The sequence below is a fragment of the Acomys russatus genome, chromosome 11 (assembly GCF_903995435.1).
Source record: "Acomys russatus chromosome 11, mAcoRus1.1, whole genome shotgun sequence".
NCBI lineage: Eukaryota > Metazoa > Chordata > Mammalia > Rodentia > Muridae > Acomys > Acomys russatus.
The window spans coordinates 32,046,154-32,068,983 of record NC_067147.1 but is presented as its reverse complement, the minus strand read 5'-3'; the positions used below and the strand labels follow the sequence as shown (position 1 = coordinate 32,068,983).

The 22,830-nt window shown below is 48.2% G+C and overlaps 1 protein-coding gene and 1 pseudogene across 1 annotated transcript in view; one reads left to right on the top strand and one right to left on the bottom strand.

Annotated features, from left to right (window-relative positions):
- Positions 1 to 22,830, top strand: part of Rftn1 (raftlin, lipid raft linker 1) — a 197,230-nt gene that overhangs the window by 30,974 nt on the left and 143,426 nt on the right. The gene's annotated exons all lie outside the window — the stretch shown is intronic.
- Positions 5,109 to 5,223, bottom strand: LOC127195999 (uncharacterized; annotated as a pseudogene).

Sequence of the window (22,830 nt, the reverse complement as noted above, 5' to 3'; positions counted from 1 at the left end):
GTGTGTGTGTGTGTGTGTGTGTGTGTGTGTGTGTGTGTGTGTGTGTGTGAGAGAGAGAGAGAGAGAGAGAGAGAGAGAGAGAGAGAGAGAGAGAGAGAGTCTGCAGCTTTTCTTTCCTCATCCCTCATGGCTGCTTGAGCCTCCTGCAGTTTTCTCTTTTCCCAGTCTTGCCCTGAGACCACTGTGTGTGCCTTAGGTTGGGGCTTTCTAGTAAGCAGCTAGTGCTGCTGAAGTGGGAGCTCATCCTCCCTCAAGAAGAGCCTCCCTCAGAGCTGGGCTTTCAGGAAGTGCCCCCCCTCCCCCCCACTGGAAAGGAGGCAGCTTTTGCTGAGTTGAAGGAGAGAATGGATTGAGATCTGCCTTGATGTGGTGGACAGGGCCAGTTCCACGCTGGGAAGGGAGCAGTGGCGTAAAAGGGTCAAGAAGAAAGCTGTGGGTTTTGGCCCTAGAGTTGCTACTGGGAGAAGAGGATGCTGGCTTTTCTGGTGTCGAGGCTATTTAAGGTCCTAAGGTAGCTTGGGAAGACAGGGTGTGCACAAGACAGGGAGACGTCTGGGTTCACAAGCATTTGAGATGGGGTGGTCTCCGTCTTGTAAAAATGCAAAATCTTGTCCCTCTTCCCCCCGCCCCGCCCCACCCCACTTCAGGGGCCGTGAAACACAAAATAGTCCCTATGTGATAAATCCCTTAGATGCTTCTGAAGTCTGTAAAGTTTGAGAACGGCTGGCTGAGGAGTTCTTCCAAGTGTAATGGAAGGGTGCACTGAGGAACCGACAGGCACCAGGGTGGAGGAGACTGGGTTTGTAAGGAGGCTTCGAGGTCCAGCTGAAGGCAGAGCATGCGACCTGCGAGGAACCACTCTCTGATGACTAGGGACCTGTTAGCCAATGGGCTGGGTCTCCTGACAGCTTGCTCTTGACTCAGGGGCCTTGGGGAAAGTGCATAACTGAGCCTTCACTCTCACGTAGGGCTCCAGTGCTCGGGGCTCTGCTCAGCGTGCACAGCCTCCTGCCCAGTCACATGCTAACATCCAGACAGACCTGTTTCCAGTCCTGTGGCTCTCACATTTAGATCTAATTGCTCACCTCAGAGACAGATGGGCAGGCCACAGTTGGCCAGATCAGCCTCGGTTCCCCTTTGGGAGCCATTGCCTTGATAAGGTCTTCGCTGCCCCTGCTCTTTCTGCCTCCGCCACCCTTCCCACTTCTTGCTTCTTCCAGCTGGGCTGACCAAGTCCCACAGAGATGCCTTGGATCCGCAATTAGCACCTGGATAAGTGGACTTGACTTGTCACATCAGGCATTTCCGGGGTTAACATCTGGCCAAGGTGTACAAGGTTGCCTGACCTGCAAGCTGTGGCACAGAGGGGCGAGTTTGGGTGAGGCTTATGCACACTGCAGGAGGGTTCCTGGTGAGAGAGGGTTTCTCCACAGGGGGTTCCTTTAGTTGGAGTCTGGAGGACCCTGAAGTGTTTGTTTTGCCACCCATTAATGAGGCATTTACCTAAGTGACGCCTGTGGTGGTGTGAGGGAACAGGAATGTGTGATATTTGCTACTTTTCAGAGGAACTGAGGGAGTCACAAATACAGTTTTGTAGGGAAAGACAAACCTCGAGGTAAGAAGTCCAGGGCCTTTGATTGAGGAAGGTGGGCCAATAAAGGCAGGCCAGAAGTGTCCTTTGAGAGGAAAGCTTGTGGCCTGGCATTTGAGCTGTGGCTTCACTTTTAACCTCTTCCTGACTAGAGCTGGTTCTCCTGTTCACAAGCCATCATGGCATACAGCTGTTAGGTCCTTTCATTTTGGCTTCCTTGTAGATCACCCATTGAGACAAGAGCCAAGAGCCAGGCTTGGGTGACAAGGACAAATAACAGGCAAGGTGCCACACACCCTGCTCATCACCTTTAGAGACCACTGCACGTGTGTGTGTGTGTGTGTGTGTGTGTGTGTGTGTGTGTGTGTGTGTGTAAACTTAGTCTCTGGTTGTGTTCCTCAGGAATTGTCAACCTTTTCTTTTTCTCTTTCTTTCTTCCTTTCTTTCTTCTTTTTTTAAATAAGGTCTCTCACTGGCCTGGAATTCACCACCTAGACTGGGAGGGCTGAGCAGTGCGCCCAGGGGTTACCTGCCCCTCCACCTCCGTTTGCCTCCCCAGTGCCAGGATTACAGCCAGCCACACACCATGTTTGCTTTGGGAGACTATTTTTTTAAACCTACTAAGGACATGAATATTAGCCAAGAGCCCACTGGAGTGGAGTTCCCTCTTGGTTCTCTTTGCTACTTGTTCTAAGGGACAGCTAGGTTTGACCTCTAGCTAAGATTTAGGAGGCCAGGTATGAACTCGGGCGAGTGAGGATGGTCCATGATGTTTCAGCTTTGTCAACAAAGCAAACTTAGAGTTGAAAATAGACTCCTCCTTTGCCAAGAAAAGAGTCCAGAGAGACATTTTTTTTTTTTAGGGATTTGCCGTGCTGTCCTAGGGAGCATCAGCCTCTACGAAACAATGTGCTCCCACCAGCGAGTTTCCAGACTATTCGGTTATCTTTGCTGAACCATTTTTAGGTTCTGTTTCATCAATAAACAGTGAGGTAGAGAGTGTATATATATTTAATTTCATTTTGGGTAAAAGCAACTGTTGGGCATTGTGAAGGTGTTTATTCCTACCTGGTTTTGGTTCCAGTTCCAGTTTCTATAATTGCTAAGGGTTAGTTTCTCTTTTGAAGACTCATGCAAAGAGGTCAGTTGCGTGACTTGCAAGGTGAGAGCCCGACCAGGAGGAGTGCTAGAAACAGGCCCTGCTTTCAAACAGAATACGCAAATGTGGTTCCCAAAAGGAAATTGGTTCCTATAAAGCACATCTCACAGTTTCTAGATTTTGGGAGATGGATGAGGTAACGTGTGTGAAGTGGACCTCAAGCCTTCAGAGCAAAGCTCCTGTGTGGATCTTCTGTACGGCTGCCTTTGATATTCTTGGTACTAGTGTTATTTTTCCAGCTTGCTAATGGGGTGATAAGGTTGGATTTAAGGAGGTTGGGCGTTCGCAACATTCTTGTCTTAATGCAAAACTTTTCCTGCTCTGGTCCCAGCCACTCTAAATCTAGATCAAGGAAGAACACGTGAGGGGATAACAACTTAGATGCAATCTGAATAAATTACTTAAATTAAAAAAAAAAAATTGGAAAAATTGAGGGGAAAAAGGAGCAACATGTAGTCTTGTGTGCAGATAGATTCTGGGCTGAGTGTGTGTGTGATCCAAGACGGCAAGTTCAGGAACTCGGGGCTCCCTTCAGTAGGACGGAATTCGTCACTGATGACTGTTACCTGCCAAAGCAAAACCAAATAATTACTTTCTATAGAATCATAATAAAAGCTGCCTGTCATAATAATTTTTATCTATTTTAACTAATGTGGAACAGAAGGACCAGCAAGATGGCTCAGTGAGTAAAAGGCACTTGCCTTATGATGTAAGTTCAATCCTCGGGACCTATGTGCTGGTAGGAGGGAACCTACTGGCTTGCAAATTCTCCTCTGACCTCCGTATGTGCACCATGGCACGCGTACATCCCCACCCACAATAACTAATTAGGTATATGTAAAAGCAAGTAGGCTTTACGTGTGTGTGTATACACTACAAAATAGTTTTATGAAAAAAGAGTGGAACAGAAAGCAAGTTAATGTTTTATGTAGCCCTACTAATTGTTTCCAGTGTGACTTCAAAGGCTTTACTCAGTTTCACTGGGGTTAAACTTTTTATTGGTGCTTTATGGATTTCACATAATGCACCCCAATCCCACTCATCTCCTCTTTCCCTCATACCCATCCTCTACCTTTGCAACTTCCCACCTAACAGAGCAAAAAAACAAACAAACAAACAAAAAAAAAAACCCAAATCTCCCTGGAAGCTGTAGTGTGCCAGTGTGTCCCACAGTATACCCTTTTGTGTACACTTCTTTGCTCACAAATGTTCATTGCAATGACTTATTGGTCTGTTACGAGGCCTCTGGCTTCTGCTACTGTATCAGTACTGGAACCTCACTGGGACTCCTCCTGGATGTCCGGTTGTTGCCCTGTGTCATGGGGATCCTGTAGTTTTGGATCTGTAGGACCAGTCCCTTCATGCACTCTAGCAGTTCATCCATGGCGTAGATGCTGGGGTGGCCAATTCAAAGCCCTGGATCTGGGCCCAAGAGGCATCTGAGCTGGTCACCCCACCAGCTCTCCCACTCTCATGCCTTCTAGGCCGGCTCACCCACAATCCCCACATTCAGGGTCAGCTCTGCTGTGCTGCCCAGGCGAGATGCAGGGCCTGCTGCTCTCCCGAGTGGTGCAGCAGGTGAGAGGTAGGGTCAGTTCTCCCATTCTGGTGACCTCTGGGCCAGCTTTCCTGCCTTCATTGGCAGCAAGGGATGGGGGGGGTGACTCATCTCTCCCTCACCCATGTTACTGAACAGCAGACAAATGGCAAGGCTAGCTCTCTCATACTCAAGCCCCCAGGGCAAGCCCTGAGGCTCCTGCCAAGAGGGTCAACTCTATTGTGCTGTCCAGCTGAGATGCAGGGCCTGCTTTCCTGAGTGCTGCAGCTGGTGAGGCAGTGCTAGCTCTCTTGTTCTGATGACCCCAGAACCAGGTCTCCCACCTGCTACATGTGATGAGGGGTGATAAGGGAGGAGGTTATTTCTCCTTAATTCACTCACCACACCAGAGACAAGTGGTAGGGCCAGCTCTCCAATGCTTTCTGGTAAACTTGGGGGTCCAAATCACCTGCTACTCCTACAATATTGTGGGGGCCACTCTCCCAAGTACTGCAGCTGTGTAGGAGCAGGAGTCAGCTCTCCTGTTCTCTTGCCCCTAGGGGTAGCTCTTCCATTATGCCCAGGTGAGGGGTGGGGTCAGTTCTTCACCGCCCTGTGTAGACCCCTCCCATGGCACCAGACTGGTGGTCATCTTGGGTTCACTCTTCACCTGCCTGAGTGACCCCATGTGAGGGGTCATCTATCTCGGGCTCACTCCCGCCTGTTTCCCTCAGTAAGGGGTTCTAACAGTTTGCTTCTGGTCCTGGGAGACTTCAGGGCCTGTGTGGCACTGGACTGGTGGTCGTCTCAGTCTCGCCTTCTTTAGGGAATCATTCAGATGCTCATAGGTCAGAATACACAGCCTCTCTCCTCTCCACCACCTACTGATGCCCCTGTGACACAGCAGTCACACCTGTGGTGCCTCCAGGGGGCAGGTCATTAGTGTATACTAACAGTACAAAATGATGGTTTGGACCATGACGTCATGTATGTAGACCCTTCCACCCTGTTCACCTCCCTATCTCAGAATTACCCTAAGTTTGATCAGACTTCAGTGATTGTTGACTTTTTGTGGATTTTATCCCTGAAATGTCTTTCACTGGTGTGAGAAGGCGAGCGAGTCACTTTCTTTGCACTGTATTTCAGGCACCTGCCCTTGGGCCTTAGGTCATAAATCCCAGTAAGTAAATTGAAGTAGGCAAGGCATGCTTCCCAAGCTTACCGATAGCCGAGCTTCTCTCCCGTCTTGTGGTAGGAGCATCTTAGGGGTACACGTGGGATTCACGGGGAGCAGACTGTGACAGTTGCTGACGTGCTCACTGGGCCCTGTTAGGAGGAGGGGATATTCCAGCAGGATCTCAAGGGTATAAATTCAGCATTAGCCTAGAAGCATGAACTCCATGGGCTTGAGAAATGAATGTTGCTTGTGACATAGACTGGTTGCATATTTCTAAGGGACAGGCCCTGTGGTTGCGTGCGTAGTGGGTAGTGCTTTGTGTGTGTATGCGGGGGGGGGGGGGGGTTGGAGGGGGAAGGTTCCTTAAAGATAGAAGCAGCTGCTGTCATTTTGGAGAAGCATCAGCTTTTACTTACTGTGAGCTGGTCAATTCCTGCTTGCTTGGACATTTGTCTGCTGTTGGCGGCTACAGAAAGGCCCCCATAATCCCACACCGAGGTGAATCTCTGGGCATGTTCACCTGCAGCTTTGAATACCCCAGTGCTTCAGTCAAGCCAGTGAGCTGTGCTTTTAAGCTCGACTTAATAGGTGCACAGAACGCACTCTGGGGACATTCTTCTGGGTCTTTGGTCTGCTAGGGCTTTCCGGTGGGAAACGATCTGGTTAGCCATAGCAAGAAGAAGCCTGTGAAAGAAAAGTTATTGCTGCGATGTCTGCTAGCCTGGGTGGATAAGAGAGATGCTGGGAGTGGGGGAAGGACAGAGGCTTCCTGTGTACTTCGCTTTATCCTCCAAAATGCCTGCCCAGTTGCTTCCTTTATCACTGACAAATTTGTGCCAATCTGTAAATGACAACAAAGGTTTGTTGCTATTTCACTATGGTTCCTTTATTTTTAGTGATAGTGTTTTGTTGTTCTAAGAATTTCATAATGCGTATAAGGTATTTTGGTTGAACTCACCCAACCCAGTTCTCTTCCCTCCAATTCCTTCCCTAACCTTCAGACCATTGTTTCCCCTTTCAACTTTGTGTGTGTGTGTGTGTTTTAAACCTCCTGAGTCTCCTTAGTGCTGGTTTGTATGTGTGTGGGTGTGGGGCCATCTACTGAAGCACGGGCAGCTTCTCAAAGGAAACTGACTCTCGTTCAGGAGCCGTTAGTTGCCAATAGCTCCTCACTTAGGGATGGTAAACTTCATGAGACCCTTCCTCATCCATGCTGGGGTTTTGCCCGGCCTGACTTTACGCAGAACTTGTGCACGCAGTCATAAGTGTTGTGAGACGATGTGTGCACCAGCCTTGTTGTGTCGAGCAAATAATGTTTCTCCGCCTCTGGATCTTTTTTTTTTTTTCCTTTTTTTTTTAAAGGCCTGTGCCAACAGCACCTGGCTTTTTTTTCCTTATAAGATTTATTTATTATGCATACAGTGCTCTGCCTGCATGTACACCTGCAGCCCAGAAGAGAGCATCCGATCACATTATAGATGATTGTGAGCCACCATGTGGTTGCTGGGAATTGAACTCAGGACCTTTGGAAGAGCGGGCAATGCTCTTAACCACTGAGCCATCTCTCCAGTCCCTTACCTCTGGATCTTACATCTTTTCTTTCCCTCCTTTCCACAGCAATCCCTGAGCTTTAGGGGGAGAGGGCATGGCGTATACACCCCCATTAGAGCTGAATATGTCACAGTGTCTTCTTCTGCATGTTGGCTGCTTGTGGGTCTCTGGACTAATTACCGTGTACTACAAAAAGTAGCTTTTCCGCTGAGGATTGAGAGAGGCACTGATCAGTGTGCATAAAGATAAGACCTTGGGGGAAGTTTATTACTATGTCTGCTTAGCAGAATTATAATATTAGTATTAGGCTCTTCTTTAGCATTTACAACCTAGCCAGCCACAGGTTGTTCTTTATTTTTTTTATTTTTGGTTTCAGGTATGAGTTTCTTCTTCTGGAGCAAGCTTTAAACTTAAGCAGAAAGTGCCACCGTTGCATCAGTGGGCACATCTTGCCAGGTCAGTTGTTAGTGTAGCTTCCAAGGTACACACGTGGGGTTGCCTGGTGAATGCTTTTCTCTTTTGACGCTGTATGTGGAACCTTGTAGCACTATGGAAGCTATCAAGTAGCGAGGAAGTTCCCAGGTTGGTACCAGTTTGATTTTTTTCCCATATCCTGTGACTCAAGTATGAGACTATCTTTAGCCTTATGACCTTACCATCAAGTTCTGAAAGATAACCAAGAGCAATGGCTGTAGTCTCTAGTGTTTGGGGGTCTATGGGACGTCTCACAATGGTTTCTTACTGTAGACTTCCTATAAATAAGTTAGATCAAAATAAATCAAGTCCAAGAGAACTTATCCTTGAGGTAAGTGTTAGAAGCTGGTGTCCCTGAGAGGTAAACCCACCATGTTTTACCCTCTTAACTGGGAAGTTGTTACGGACCAGACTGAACTTCGACATGGGAAACAAAGAAACCGAGAAAAAGGCAACTTTAAAGTTAGCATCTCTATTTATTACTATATGACCTTAGTGGGTGTGCGCTGAGACATGTCTTCCTGTAGCTCTTTCCCCTGGGATATGGATGGGATCCACTGGCCTGCTTCTTGTAAGCAGGCTATAGGAGAATAATGGTTTCCAATTCTGAGAGTGAGTTATAAAAATACCGTGGCTGCTCTCCTGAACTCTCTCATATACCCTCTGAGGGAAGCCATGCTGTAAGCTGCCCTGTGGAAAGACTCTCAGGGCAAGGAGCTGAGGGGGGCTTGCTGATAACAGCAAGTGAGGAAGCGGGCCTGCGATGCAACAACACAGGAGCTGACTCCGGCCAACTACCGCGCACGTGTGTGAATTTGGAAGTGAATTTTCTTTGGTGGGGCCTCAAAGTGAATTGAGCCATGGCTGCCACCTGGAGCAGCCATGTAAGAAAGTGAGAGCCCAAGGTTTCCAGCTAAGCTGCAGCTGGGCTGCTTACTCCCTGAAAGTGACAATTCATGGAGGTAAGCTTAGCAATAATCCATTACACCTCACTATATATTAGCAGAAGCAGTTTGGTTAAATGAAGTCTCTGTCCCCTGTAAGAGGCTGCTGCTCATGGGGTTGTGAGAATATAGGGTCTTGAGCCAAACCTGCCTGGCTTCAAAATTCTGGCTTTGCCACTTACTAGTGGTGTGGTGTTGGGAAAGTCACCCCTGGGTGCTTTGGTTTCCTCACCTGTTGGTGACAAATAGAGTTTTTAGCTTCCAGCTTCTGTGTTCCAGGATGGTTAGCTAGAAAGGGGAGTATGTGGGTTCTAACCTGCCAATCTCTCTGCCACAGTAAGCAGAAAGAAAGGGCACCAGCAGCAATCTTTTGGGGCTCTATTGAGTTGTCTAAACATCTCCACCAGGTGGTTTCTGGCTGGTTGAGGGTGGGGGTCCAGCTGGAGAGGAAACTGCGAGGGCTTAGCAGCTTATACCTGGGGGAAGGCTGCCTGGATTCCTAAAGGCCACTAGCAAGAGTGCTTTCAACAGTGGTGTGTGTGTGTGTGTGTGTATGTGTGCGCGCGCGCACGCGCGCGCAGCAGCAGCCTAGAAGCAAATGATGACCATGTACATTTCCCCATATTTATTGTTTCCTAGGTGCTGGAGTCACACTCTCTGTGTGTGTAACTCACATCCCAGGCAGACGCAATCATATGTTTAAGAAAAGCCTTCTGCCTGGAGTGTGGCGTTCATCAGCTGGCTTCTAAGCTGCTGGGCCTAGTTTTTAGCCAGAGGAGTCAAGACTTATGACATTTAAACTTATTGACAAAATGCAAATGCCCTGCCCGGGGTTAGCTTTCTAGAAGACTCAGCGTTAAAAAAAACCCAAATGACTAAGGGGTTGGCTGGGTTGGGTATCAGGCCCCCCTTGAGAACTGCCTTTCAGTAGGTGCCAACATGTGATGACGGGGGGGGGGGGGGCAGGGGAAGGGGGAGACACGGGGGGGGGGTGGGATACTAGGAATGGATATGGTTCTTCCGGTCCTCAGCCCTCCCCCCTTCCCATCTTAGCATCTCAGTGCTTCCATCTCCAGCTCATTTCCCTTTCGTTCCTTTCTCCTCCATCCCCTTGGATCCTCTATTCAGTTCTTCCCTAAAGAAAGCCTTAAGTTTTTTTGCCCATGCTAAAATAAACCCCTCCCCCACCCCCCAAGCAACAGCCGGTCTCTTCAGCATTTGCGTTACTCACATCTCGCTGTCTTCACTCTATCTGCTCTCCAGCAGAAAAAAATAAAATTGCATTTGATTGACGCGCCACCCTGCTGGGAGCCAAGCCATGTTACACGGCTTCTGTGTGCTCCTTGCTGTAATGAAACGGTAGAAAATCCCCAGCAAACCTCGAACAAGATAGGTGCTGGTGATTCATCTACTATCAGCGAGGAGTATAATAATTTACTCATTTTTCCCTATTAAAGCAACACTACACACGTTGAGGCAGCCGGCCCTGCGTGAAGACAGTGTGCTCTAATGGAGACGCCATTAATAATTCACCTTAATAGTGTAATAGTTGCCATTTTTGTGACCAAAAATTTGTTTCAAGCCCTGCTTTATGGATGAAAAGTAGGATCAATTAATATTGAGTGATGACAGCCTCCCTGCCGAGAGAAAATGGAACATCTTCCTGTCCTCATCTGCTTTGTGACTAAGAAATAGCTTTTCTTAATTGTATGGAACAGAGAAACCCGGGAGGGATGTGATTCATTTCTCTCCAGCTTGCAAAGCAAATTGAAAGTAAAGAAAAACCACCCTGTGGCAGAGTAGAGAGGCCAAGGCTAACCAGAGGATTGCTGGGAACAACCAGGGCTTCCCTGAGATGGGGGGCACCTTTGACTGGCACTGACCCTGGCACATCTATGTCGGGAGTCCTCAGGGTTTCTCTCTGGAGAGCTGCTTGCCTAGAAATCTCTGTCCCAGCCCTGTGCAGGGCCCTTTCCTATGCAACCCCAAGCCTGCTCAAAGCTCACTTCTCTGAGCTTCCCATGCCTCTCGCCTGCCCAGCGCATGCACTCACTCACCTTCCACTTCCTGCTTTTTCTGCATGGACCTCGGCGTCCTCCTCAGTCTTACTGTTTTATCCTTCAGCTGTCCTGTGTGGGCCTCCCCCATGCAGAATATAAGCGCCGTGACTGCCAAGGCCACTGCCCAGTCCCTAGAACATCAGTGCTGAAACTTTTTTGAGCGACTGACGAGCGAATGGTTAATGCAAAACATCCATAGTGATGAATCATCATGTGTGTGCAAACTAGCCTTCTCTGAAGGTGTGTTAGTGTCCACTGGACGACATGGTCCCAGGTGATCCTCTTAAGTGTTGTTTGCTGACATTACCCTAATAATGTTTGTGTCAGTGGCCGGAGGTCTCACACTGAAACCGCTCTACCGACTGAGGCCTGGGCTCGGGGCTTTGGGTTAGACACTCAGCCCAGGAAGGCACATTCCTTACCTTTTCAGCATCCTCTCCCTTGTTGAATTTGAAGTACCTTGAACATGGAACTGTTCCTGTCTCATTGACATCTCCGTCTTTAGCATCTATAATACCATGGAGCTAGATGAGGCTGGTACTAGAGGACTGCCAACACTCGGATGAAGTCTAAGGCAAAGCATGAGGACACTTCTGCTATTTCTCCCTTCCCTATTGGAACAGCCTCATGGCTCAGCTGGCAAAGGAAAGATGCAGGTGGCACAGGCCCCACCCACCTGCACATCAGAGCTTTCAGGTGGCACAGGCCCCACCCACTGGCACAGTAGAGCTTTCAGGTGGCACAGCCCCACCCACCTGCACATCAGAGCTTTCAGGTGGCATAGCTCCATCCATCTGCACATCAGAACTTTCAGGTGGCACAGGTTCCACTCACCTGCACATCAGAGCTTTCAGGTGGCACAGGCCCCACTCACCTGCACATCAGAGCTTTCAGGTGGCACAGCCCCACCCATCTGCACATCAGAACTTTCAGGTGGCACAGCCCCACCCACCTGCACAACAGAGCTTTCAGGTGGCACAGCCCCACCCACCTGCACAACAGAGCTTTCAGGTGGCACAGCCCCACCCACCTGCACATAGAACCAGGAGTGGCATCTGGAGCTAGAGGCAGCAACTGCCTGGCTTGCCCCGCTAGCCCTCAGATGCTTACCCTCCATACTCCCCTCTGCCTGGCACAGGGTTTTTCATCCAGTAACCTATGGCTTCTGGGAGTGTCCTTTTTCATCCATGTAGGATACGTTTGGATTTTAAATTTTCTTTGAATTAACCCAGCTCCAGTAGGGCACAAGGTCCTTGGAATAACCAAGTCTCAGGGGATCCCAGTTCACAACCAGGAAGATCCTAAGGTTAAACACCAGCAAGGTCTAATACAGCTGAACAGGGAAAGGGTGCACCCACTTGTATGTTGCTTCCTCCGCAGATCAAGGCTGGGTACAGAGCATGGGTAGAAGGCGCTAATTAGCTCCCCACGGCCTTTAGCCCTTCTCTTTGAGCCATTACGTTTACATATCCTGGAGCTCTTGCACAGTCTCTCTGTCTCTCCACTCCTGATGGACTCAGTGGCCCTCACTTAATCTGTTCAGACTGACTCAGGGCCAAGGGGGACAAGGCCCCTGTTGTCCCCTGCTTCGCCTGCTGGCCTCCTCGGTCAGAGAGGCCCTGGGTAGGAATTGCGGCTGTAGCTGTTACCCCTCCATCTACCGTATGTGGCTTTTGGGTACTTGTTCCACTCCTAATCTAATCCTTTGCTGGAGGGAAGCGTACCCCTCTTAGTCTGAGGGGGGCTACTTACCCCTGGGATAGGCTTGCTTGTCTTCACATATGTTCTATCACATATGTCCTCTGTGAACTGCTCCCCGAGCTTTCAAGCCTCCCAGAAACCTCTTCTCTTAGCATACAATTTTGTAATCAATTTTAAAAAGAACTCTAGCTGGACACAATCCTGGGGCATTTGTCTCCGAGTAACCCAGGCAGACCTCTTCCATTGCTTTATTTAAAAAAAAAAAATCTCCTGCAGCTTTTTCTTTTACTTTATGGACACTCTTTACCAGCTGGTCTAAGTCACTGAGATCTGCTAAAACTTCTCCCTTTTTATAAATATCTTGGCGCCAGCGGACTCAGCAAAGCCACTAATGCTCCACACCAGTCCAGAGATCCCTGTCTGACCCTGTGGGTTGGGGTTCCAACACAGTCCCTCTTATTCCTAGCTCTGCCTCTCCTCTGTGGTCCTCCAGCCCCTGCTATTTGTAGGGACCTAAGATGGCGATAACCAAGTGCTCCTAAAGGCTCTGATAAGAGTCCATCAATGACTGAATCCCTCACACTGCCTCATGCAGCCTTTGTCTGGCTTATGAAGGATGGGGAGTTAGGGGAGTTACATCGCTCAGTTTTCTTGCCTCCACAGCCTCAGACTGATCCTACTGACTCTGTGTCCTACAGCCTCACAGGCCAGGCTGAGACAGGTCCTGTCACTGCCTGTTTAAAAGTCTTCCGTAGTTCCAGCAGCTCGGGTGCTGAGTGCTTGCTCATTACTGTGCTTTTGTGTGGGGCCATTGGTAAGGCCTCTATGTACATGTTTGATCACAGATTTTTTCCTTTATTTTTGTGGTAACAGTTGGCCTTGAGGACTATCTTCTACCACTTTTACCACCTTGTCCTCATCCTCTTGTTTATCTACTTCAGTTCCCCAATCAGAGGCAGGCTCCTACTTGGCCTCCATCTTGGCCTCAGATGCATTTCTAACTACACACGGCAGAGACCAGGCAACCTCCACCACTACATGCCAACAGTCTCGACCCTTATGCATTAATGTCAGGACTGAAAATTTTCCTCTAAACCTGGGACTCTTTCCAGGGCATCTCTGTATTCATATGGTAGAGCCCAGTCATCAAGCAGCCATGCCACCTTATACCACATGGATGACGACTTCCACCCTGGGATTCCTTCTCCAGACACTCCTGACCCTGATGGCTCAGCCTTAGTCACATGACCCAAGCAAGAACCACACAAATGCTGTCATAGCACAAAGGCACGCTAACACGCACCAGACATGAAAGAAGAGCTCTATCGGAATTTCCTCCACAGATGCTCTCCACCCAGGCTGCTCAGCCTCAGCTGTGTGCCTTGCTACCCACAGATAGGACCATGCATTTACTCCTCCCCAACTCATCTTTGGTTCTATCATGTCCCTGTGCTGGTGCCAGTTGTGTTGTGTCATGAAACTTTTCCTGGGACGATGCAACACAGAAGCACGACAGATCAAAGTACAGATACCACCAAAGTCCATTTTGGTGAACCAGAGAGTTTTATTGGGGTTACCTATAAGTGTTTGGGTGAGGTGCTGCATTACCAAAGCTTGTCACAAGCTTGGGTGACAGCTCATCAAAGCTGGGAACCTGGAGCACACTGCACAGCTTGCAGGCAGCTCAGCAGGCTGGAGAGTGTCCTTTTCAGGTGACTCTGCTCTGAACCTCTTTCAGGCAGCTTGTCTGGTTTCTGTGTCCTTCAGGAAGCTGGCCTGAGCCTCGTCTTTGTAGCTTGGCATCACTTCTCTGGGAGTGAGTCTCAGCTTTTATTGCTTGCTCTGGCAAGAAAGGGCATAGTGGATCTGCTCAGTTTCTGGGACTTCCTAAGGCTATTTTGAGTTATTCACTTTCCTGCTTAAAGAGCTTCCCTACAGACTGGTCCAGAGGTGCATACTACGGGAGCTAAGCAGGGCAGCTTGGGGAGAAGCTTCTTCACTGAAGAGAAAGCCAGAGGGTACATTGTCACAGAGTGCTCCGAGAGTGCTCAGGGATTCAGCGGACTCTAGCCAGCCCTATCTCATTTAGTCACACAATTCTAAGGAAGGATGAAGCTCACTGTATTTGTCAGTGTATACGATGTGAAGAGGATGAGTTGTGGAAGTTTGGCTCTGGATGGCATTCCTAAGGCACCTAGTATTGCGGTAGCTTGCCAGATTTGCGGATGGAGATCATATTCTTTGGCCACCAGTGTTGCATTGTACTAAAGAAAGAGGCAGGAGATGACGGTCTGAGATTGCCGTTTGTCCGTGTACACGTGGGCGTGTGGTGGGCGTTCACAGCCACTTCCTCAGGAAGACCAAATGGAAAATGTGTTGTTCTTGGTGAGGACATTTATGGACAAGAGTGATTTCCAGGACAGGAACCTCTCCTCCTCCCTGCCAAGTCTGATGCTGGACACTGTACGAATGAAGGAACGGACAGAGGCCATTGGTGGAAATAGAACTCGATTAAGGGTGGTCTGACTGACAGAGCTGCTGGGAATGAAAAGTCTAAGTTGCATGCCCTGTGTTGGCTATCTCCTTTGCTTTTCATCATTTAGCATGGCACCACCCCTCCTCAGTTTCCAGAGCTGTCACCCCTGTGTGATAAGGAGACCAGAATGCAGGCCTGTGTAAGCCGTGTGCTAAGACCAAAGCCGAGTCCTCTGGAGTTTCCACTTCTCTCGTGTTCTAGAACTTTCCAGCTGAGTTCTCTCCCACAAGCTCCTCCTGGCCCAGCATATACCTGCCAGAAGTTCCTGTAATGTCGGTGGCTTCTCAGGTTCTCTCTGCTTCATGGCCTCAGTTGTGGAAAGACAGACATATTCTGGGAAGGTTCTTACCAAAGGTGGACTGTGCCGGAGGTTCCTGGCTCGATCTTGTATCCATTTGTTTAGGTGTTTCTCTTTGCTTCCTCATATTCAGTGCTTAATTAGCAGATGTGTTGAATTCCTTGGGCCCTTTGCTAGGCCACAGGGAGCACGAACTGTGTGGAGAAGGACACGTTGTCTCTCTCAATGGTTTCCCGTTCCAACATCTGTTTTTCTTAAGATAGAGTCCAAAATTTTATAAACAATGACGCTCCCGATCATAGTGTCACGTTCCCTCCTAAACTCCTCAGGCAAGTTTTAAGTTTGAATTTGCAGTTTAAATTATGTTAGTGCCATGCCAGTTGGTAGGAAAAAGAAGACCAGGAAATGCAGGCAGTCTCGTTCAGGAGGCTCGTGGCATTGCTCCCGTGAATACCATGTGAGCTCTGTGAAGGTGCCGTTTATGTGTGAAGTAAGTTTGGAGGCCCCGCGTAGGTGCCCAGAAAGTGCTAGCTAGGAAAATCAAGATGTCTGTGTGACTCTTCCAGGAGCCCTTCTCAAAGGATGCGAGCTAAACCTTTGAAATTCAGAGGAAGCTTTAAAAAGCTAAGAAATAGAGGCTTCTAACTTCACCCATCCTTCTTTAAAAGTGTACCGTGACAGAGCTGTAGCACTGTTTCTGGTGTGTTTGCAGTAAGGAGCCAGGAATACCCAATGTAGGTGATTTGTGCTCTGTGATGGATCTTCTCAACCCTCAGCTTGAGATCTGGAGTAGCCTCGGAGGGCAGCCTCAGGGTGTGCCTGTGGGGATCAGCTTGCTTAGGTTAACCGAGGTGAAAGTTACTTTTGTCAGGGTGTCAGTTCCAACAACAGGAAAATAACTAAGGAGTTCTCAATGGTGCTGAAGTCTGAGAAGGGTGGTGGTGGTGGGGATGGTGATGATGATGATGACGACATGGTGGTGGTGTTTTGCACATTCTAGACAGGCCCTCTAACCATGACCAGTAATTTAAAAAGGAGGAAGAACCAAGCTCTACTTGAGGGTCTGGGGTTGGCCTCCTCCTCTCCTTCACCTCCTTTCTAGTAGGCTTCTGTTTTGCTTGCCTGTGCATGGAACTGCTTTCCAGGCCCGTGTCAAGTGCCACAACAGTCCAGAGGAAACAGTAGTGTGACTCTTGGTGTTTTCTATATAGAAACTAAGGTGCAAAGGGACCCTGGGCTTTGAGCCTCAGCCGCCTGACTTCAAGGCCTTTGATGGTTACGTATACTACAAGCTTTCCCTTCCTAGTACATAAGCCAAATTCTGCTTGTGGTTCACTTTGTGCTTAAAAAAAAAAAAAAAAAAAAGACTTGTGTTGACATATAAACATTATCAGCTTTGATTTGCAATAACACATTATTATGTGTCTTTGTGATGTTTTAAAATACGGAGTTTTGATCGGAAGCTCAGTCACTGAGTGACACTTGCTCGTAGAAGAGAGACACAATGACTTGCTTTATTAAGCAACTTACTAGAACGCCTGTAGAAGGTAGGGGCCATTTGCATTTGTAAACATCCTTTACTTAATTATTTATTTTTATTTTATGTGTTTGAGTGTTTGGCCTGTATGTGCATAAAATGTACCATGTGTGTACCTGGTACCTGTGGTGCTCAGATGGTGTCAGATTCCCGGGAGCTGGGACAGGTGGTTGTGAGCCATCAACGAGTGATCCGGGTGCCGGATCCAGATCCTCCACATGCACAGCAAGTGCTCTTACCTGCTGGGCATGCCTCAACCCCTGCTTACACTTTAATTCGGCAAGTGGAGCATAGAAAACTCCGCAAACACTTTTTGGCTTGCTTGAGTATTATTTTAGCTTCAAACAAGTTCATGCTGCGTGTTGGATGGATACCATTTTAGTTTGGTTTCTGTTTCTGTGATAAAGCATTGGTCAGCAATGTCTTGGAGAGGGAGGGAAAGATTTATTTTACCTTGCAAATTATGTCCGTAGTTGATGGAAGCTAAGGCAGGACCTGAAGCAGAACTCATGGAAGAATGCTGCTTATTGGCTCGCACTCCATGACTTGCTCAATTTGCTTTCTTATACAACCCAGGGCTAATTGTCCAAGGGTGGCATGGCCTAAAATGGGCTGGTCTCTCCCAAATTCATTATTAATCAAGAGCATGCTCCACAGACTTGCCTACACACTGTTCTTATAAAGACAATTCCCAAATGACTCAGCTTGTGTCAAGTTGATGAAAACATGCATAAGTGACCCTTTATCAACACGACACAGATACATCACTATTAAACCATAACCTTTCCTTTTTTATTTATCCCCCAAGATGTCATGTTAATGTCATAATGTAAAATATATTATGACTTTATAAGTTTTTCAGTCTTTAAAAAAATTCAAGTGGGGCTGGAGAGATGGCTCAGTAGTTAAGAGTACTCTCTGCTCTTCCTGAGGTCCTGAGTTCAATTCCCAGCAACCACATGGTGGCTCACAACCATCTATCATGAAATCTTGTTCCGGTATACATGCAGGCAGAACACTGTATATGAAATAAATAAATAAATATTCAAGCACTGTAAAATGTAAAATTCTCTTTTAAATATCTAGCATCTCTTTAAAAGTCTAATGTCTCCCAACTGTGGTATGTAAAATAAAATCGAGTTTTTTACGTCTCATGCTGAATGGGAAGAACCAGGTCACAGTTATCATCAACTCAAAGTCAAGCCAGCATTTGGCTATGCAAATCAAGTCCTCTAATTCCCAGGTCTTAGACTGACTCAGGACCTTCTGGGCTCCAAAGGGTTTGGGCAGATTCACCTTTCCAGCTCTGCCATCCGTAGCACACACATAGCTTGTCTTGTAGTCTCACACTGGTCCCATTCCATGCCTGCTCTTGTCCTGGAGATGCCCTGTGGTCCTTGCTTCTCCTCAGGTCTCCACTGCAGCTGAAACTACACCTTCACCAATGACCTCTTGGCCTCTCTTTAGGCACTCTGATCCTGTCACGTACTGCCAACCCTCAGTTTCTCTCCATGACCCCTAAAATCTTGGGGTTCTCAATGCAATTGAAGCTGCACGTTCATCGGTGGCCTCTCTCCACAGAGACAGACCCTGCCACACAGTGCACTGTCACTCAGCTGTTCCCTGTGACCCATCCCTCCATGCCTCCGAAGCCAGTGTCATGTGGGGGGTATCTTACACATGGCAGAGTTTGGCTCCTGGTTTGAGATGCAACCCTGGCCGAGCCCTGGACAACAGCTGCCATGTGCCAACACTAAGGAAATGCTTTCCAGAAGGTCTCCCTTCAGTGATGCTGGCTTCTTGTTAGTTATGGCTGGTATCTCAGCCCCAGATGACCAGCAGCCACGTATTCTTAATTCAAAATATCGCATGACTGACCCTGCTAGAGCTCTCTACTTCCCCCTGAAATTTCACAGACCAGGCCTCCGTTGACTGCACGTCTCTCAAGCACTCCAGTCTTCCATGCATTCATAACAGCAGCTTATTAAGCTCTGAGTGTTTCCAAATGTTCTCCCACGGTTCTCCCATGGTCAGGCCCATGAAAGTAAACCTCACGTGTGGTACAGACTTCTGTTTTAGTTAGGTTTCTGTTGCTTCTGTAAGACACCATGATCAAAATAAACCCAAGGAGGAAAAAGGCTGAGCCGCTTGCTACCCAGGTCACATTCCATCACTGAGAACTCACGCTAAGCAGAGGCCATGCAGGAGTGCTGCTTGCTGGTCAGTTCCAGTTTGCACAACCCAGGAACCCTTGCTCAGGGGTGGCACTGCGCACAGTGGGTTGGGCCCTCACACATAAAACAGTAAGAAAATGCGTCAGAGGCTTGCCCACAGCCCAGTCTGATAGAGACAGTTCCTCAGGTGGAGTTCCCTCTTTCTGATGACGAAGCTTCTGTCTAGTTCACAGAAAAACCAACCAGCCTGGTTAACAGGCATAGTTGTGATAGCTTTAAAGTCATTGTTTGAATATTACCTTCAAGGGTTACTTAGGACGGACAGCCACATTTTCATAATAATTTGGATTGCACGGCGAACATTCTGATTATTATGTTGTGGGCATTCTGGTTTCTGTTATAATCTCAGCAGTGCTGGTTTTGTTTTTCCCAAGAAACAGTTGGATCCCTGCTTCAAATTCTGCCTTTTAAGGTGGCAGCATCCTCTGTGCTCGCTAAGCCTTGGCTGGGCTGTTCAGACTGTGCCTTGTATATGTGGAGTGCCTCCTTTTATGGGGTGGTCTAGGGATTACTTTGAGCAGGGTTGCCACTTGGAACTTAGGGGTTGCCCTGCTCTGGGTCTGTCCCTTCTTAGATTCCCTATTCATGTTTTATCAGCTGAAATAACCACATCTGTATTCTCCCTCTGTTTCTCGAATCTGGTGAAACTAGATTTCTGTCTGAATTTTTGTGGTATACATCTTAGCCTAAAACCCATCACCAAATCTCACCTGGGGCAGCTTTGATTTCCCGCCCATGTCTTTTGCCTCTCTGCCCCTCTGTCCCTCTGCCACTCTGCCCCCCTGTTACTCTGTCCCCTGCCCCCCTGTTTCTCTGCCCTCTGCCCTCCTGTCCCCCTGCCCGCTGCCCCCTTGCCCCCTGCCCTTCTTTCCCTCTGCCTTGCCTCTCTATTCTGGCCACTCAGGATATTATTTACATCTTTTATTTTTAATCCTGAGTTATATTTTTATCTTTAGGAGAGTAGATCTGAAAGATATGACTAAGGAAGACTCTAGAAGTACAAATATCATTACTGTGTGTGCATATGCACCCATGTGTGTTTGTGTGTGTATGTGTGTGTGCATGTGTGCACGTGTCCACACATGAGGGAACGTGGTGGCAAAAGGGCAACCTCTGCTGTTGTTCCACAGATGCTGTCCACCTTCTTCGAAAGACACGGCTTTCTGAACTGGAGCTGGCCAATTAGGCTGGCCTAGCAGGCCAGTGGACCTGCCTGTCTTTGCCAGCAGTAGCTGAAATGCACGATGCCTGGGTCCTCTTTATGTGGGTTCAGGTGATCAAAATCAAGGCTTGTGTGGCCAACCCTTACGCAGTGGGCTACTTCCCTGGCCCTGCTATTACCATGTTCTTCAGGTGAATGTCCCAGGAGAGTGTCTCTGAGCTGTTTAGTGACGTCAGGACCCATGTTGCTGCTTCGCAGCCTGGTTCTTGCTCTTGTCCGGCACTGGTGCCCTCCGTTTGCTTCTGCAGATTAGCATAGCAGTTTCCATGGGGAATTTCCCTCCCACTCCAAGGTTGCCAAGGGTACACCTGACGCCCCTGTTCCAGTCCTGAGGACTCTTTGAAAGGTGCTTGAGGTTGCGAGGCCAACACCCAAAATGTGCTTATTGGTAGCCCCAGGTTTTTGAGTGAGATATTTGACCTTTCTGTCCCTCTATGTCAAAGGGCAAATAAGGTGACTAAGTGGGGCCACCTCTATGCCAATGGAAAAGTCTTGGGATGTATTCGCTTTGATCCTGTCCTCTCTTTGCATGACCTTGACTGTATCTGGCAAGTTGGGGGAGGGGAAGAAGAATTCTTCATACTCAGGGTGGGCAGCAAGTATCTGCAGGGCCGCAGACGACTCCTGCGGTCTCAGACCTGGGTGTCTTCTGTCTTCCCCATTGTCCCCAAAGAGCACACCCTCTCATTCTACCTGCTGTGGCACCTCCAGTTCCACACCGCCTCCCTCACAAGGCTCTTGTTGAAGGCCGCACACCTCTCTTTGCAGTGGCTTTGGGAACTGGAGTTTTCCTCTTATTCCTGATGCCAGTGCCCTAGATTTGTCCCTGCTGGATAAATGTTACAGTTTTGCAACAGGCTCCTGAAGCCGGCTCTTGTGCACATGAACTTAATACTGAAGAGAAAGTATGCTAATAGTAGTTTAAAAATTGATAGTCATGGCAGTAAGTTTAACCGGCTGCTGAAAGCACTGCATACTGTTGAGAAGTCTTTAAAAATAATGACAGCGTAGGAAAATAATAATAGTGTCATTTTAATTTTAAAACAAATTCAGCAAGATTGTCCCACAGGTGAAAGCGTTGTCAAGCCTAACAACCTGAGTTTGACCCTTGGAACCTACAGAGTAGAAGGGGAGAACTGGGGCTCACAGGTTGTCTCCTGACTATATACATGTACAGTGTTGCACACATGTACATAGACACACACACAGACACATACATACCTACAGACACACATAGAATCATACACACATCACATAGAGAGAAACAGACATACACAGAAATGAACTTGTTTGGGCCCAAGGTTGATGAGGAACTCAAAGATTGTTGGTGGCCTGTCGCCAAAGGAAACTCCACCTCAGCGGCCTGGTGCCGGATGTGGCTTCTGCACACTGAGTGCGGTGGGTGGGGGTCGGGGGGCAGCTTGTGAGGCTTTTTGCCAGCACAGAAATGGCTACAGGCTTGCCCTCATGGGTAAGTCACAGGAAGGGGAAGTGTGTGGACCCTTTGGTGGCTTCACCTAATTATGTAGCATTTCTTGTTGTAGTTGTAAAGATTTAATTGCACTATTGTCCTGGGGCATGGGGCCTCTTTCTAAGTCATGGTTTATGGTTGGTGATAATTGACTTGGTTTAGTTGGCTTCAGCCACTGACGTTTCCTCAGCCTTTTTAATCTGTGATTTGATTTCAGCTGAACTCTTTTTCTGAATGAAACTTTCCTGTTTTTTAAATTTATTTAAATACCCCAATTCTGACTTGTGTGTGAGGAAATAACCTTCACTCCACTGACTTATCTAAAGATAGGGAAAACATCCTCCAGTGTTTCAGGGGTTGGAAGAGAAAACTCCACCCACTTGGTCTGCAGATCGCTACCTAAGATCTGCTGGTCACAAGATAGGGACACATCTGACAGTGCTAGGGGTGGAGGCAGCAGCCACTATGGCAGTTCCATGGAATGTAAAGAACTGAAGATGGAATTGGATGTGTAAAAATTAACGACAGTCCCAAAGACAAGTTTCCAAGTGAAGAAGATGAAAAGCCTGTCACCTCGGAGGGAATGAGCTATGAGCCATATAAATTACGCTGACAGGATTTCTGAAGAGTGAAGGGTGCGCAGAGGTGTCACCAACTGTGACAAATAAATACACATCACCCCATGACGGTCCCTTTTCTCTGTATTGATGTTGGTGTTTTGAGTCAGCACTTCCCGGATGCTGCAGTGGTTGCCTTGGGAAGACTTGATTTATGGAGAAAAGATGACAGTAATGAATAGGGAAAGGCCTGCTTAGGAATTAATTCGGGGTGGTCACGGGACCCAGCTCATGTTTCTCGGCCTCTTTCCTCCTGTTGCGACCTGCCACGGTGTGGCTGAGATGCCACAGGGCAGGATGAGGAACAAGCTGGCCCTCCTTCCCCTGTGGATTCTCTCCCTCCTGACCTCACCTGACTTGATTTTCATTCATTCTGACCTAGCTGATGCTTTGATGGGGAACACCATGCTTCAAGCTCTCGGGGTGCGTCTTTCTGTCTGTGGCACTGTGTCCTCTGTTTCTTAGTGACTCATCTTGGATTTCTTGGCCATCCCTTAGTGCTGGGTGCTGCAGAGACTTAGGCCTGCCTTAGAGAAGCTCATCTTGGGGGGGCTATGCTCCCCACCTTGAGGATTAAAGAGTCAGGTGTCTGGACAAGGTAGAATAGGGCAACGGTGGTGGCCTTGAGGTCAGAAGGAACAGCGGACTCCATTGTATGTGTGTGCAGACAGGCCCTACAAGGAGTGTGGCTTTATATTGAGTGGCAGAGGGGACAAATATG